Here is a 1,608-nt window from a genome sequence, read left to right as displayed (position 1 = left end):
TTAATAAGCTGATCGAATTTATTCTCGATCCGTTTAAAACCATCGTCGTGATTACTTATTTTTCCTCTCATAGCATCAATAAATTTGTCGATTTTAGAAGATAAAGTGCTAATCGTATCTCTTGATTGATTTTGATAATTAGTGGTACGATTTTGATTAGCATTAGCATTGTTATTATTATCTCTTCAGTTAAAGTTAGGATGATTTCTCCATCCAGGATTATATGTATTGGAGTAAGGGTTATTAGTTTGATTTTGCCCTTGGACAAAATTTACATGTTCAATTTCGCTCATACCTTCATAATCCACATCCGTTTGGATTGGCTTACCATTAGGATCACACGGTGCCATAAACCTATCAATTTTGTGCGATAAGGCAGAAAATTGGGCTTGCAACATCGCCACTGGATCAAGATTCACTATACCTTTAACTGATGACGTAGTTGAGGATGATGGTTTCGCTATTGGTACGTGTCCACGCTCCGCGGGCCACATACTGCTGTTGATTGCCATTTCCTCCAGAAGTTTTCTTGCTTGGGCTGATGTTTTCTTCATGAATAACCCTCCAGACACAGCGTCCAATGAACCTCTAGTTGTAGGATTTAGTCCATTATAAAATGTTTGCATTAAAAGTTCAGCGGGCAATTGGTGGTGTGGGCATAAACGTTGAAGTTCTTTAAAACGTTCTCAAGCCTCATAAAGAGTTTCATTATCATTTTGAGAAAAAGATGTTAATTCTTTTATGACTCTTGCGGTTTTTGCTAAAGGAATTTTTTTTGATAAAAATGCTTGGGTAATTGCTCCCAAGTCTCAAATGTTGCGGCTGGCATAGAAGTCAACCATTCTTTGGCTCGATCCTTCAAAGTAAAAGGAAAAAGGCGAAGATTGATTGCTTCCGCTGTCACATTTGGTATTTTAAAAGTGTCATAAATTTCTAAGAAATTTCTTAAATGGGTGTTAGGATTTTCGTTAGGTAACCCGTAAAATGTTACGTTATTTTGTAACATATTAAGTAATGCTGGCTTAATCTAAAATTGATTTGCATTTATTTGGGGTCTAACTATACTATTTGTTACACCGGCCACTCCTGGCCTAGCGTAATCCATAAGCGTAGCCATAACTTCTGGCTCAGTAATTCTAGTTTTTTATTGGAGTTTTGTTTTTCTTTTTCTTTTCTTTCTTGTTCTTTTTAAGATTTCTTTCAATTTCTGGGTCAATAGGATCTGGTGACGTGCCTGAACTTCGAGAACTGCGCATGAACCTGAAATTTCGCACGAACCGAAACTACCTTCAAAACAGAATTTGGAAAATAAATATGTTAGTAATTTGAAATAAATAAAATATAAAAGTTTGAATAAGTATAAATAAACCTAGATTCGAAATAAAATACACAAAATCTAAATTTTTGTCAAAAATTTTGGCGTTCCCCGGCAACGACGCCAAAAACTTGTTAAGCGATTTCCGCAAGTGCACGGTATACGCTTGTAGTAATAAAAGATATCGATCCCACAGGGAACGTTTTTTAACAAAAACTTATTTTGAATTGGTTAAATATACTTTCAAGATTTATAATAAGGAAAATCGTTAAATCGGAATTGGTTTTGAAACT

The 1,608-nt window shown here is 35.0% G+C and overlaps 1 non-coding gene across 1 annotated transcript; it reads left to right on the top strand.

Moving 5' to 3' along the window:
- The first annotated feature begins 642 nt into the window (after window positions 1-642).
- LOC136231526 (small nucleolar RNA R71) lies at window positions 643-749 on the top strand. Its single transcript, XR_010689900.1, has one exon. It is a non-coding gene; the product is annotated as a small nucleolar RNA R71 (small nucleolar RNA).
- The last annotated feature ends 859 nt before the right edge of the window (window positions 750-1,608 follow it).

The sequence above is a fragment of the Euphorbia lathyris genome, chromosome 5, assembly GCF_963576675.1.
Source record: "Euphorbia lathyris chromosome 5, ddEupLath1.1, whole genome shotgun sequence".
NCBI lineage: Eukaryota > Viridiplantae > Streptophyta > Magnoliopsida > Malpighiales > Euphorbiaceae > Euphorbia > Euphorbia lathyris.
The sequence above is the reverse complement of the archived record's forward strand: the minus strand, read 5'-3'. Positions and strand labels throughout refer to the sequence as shown.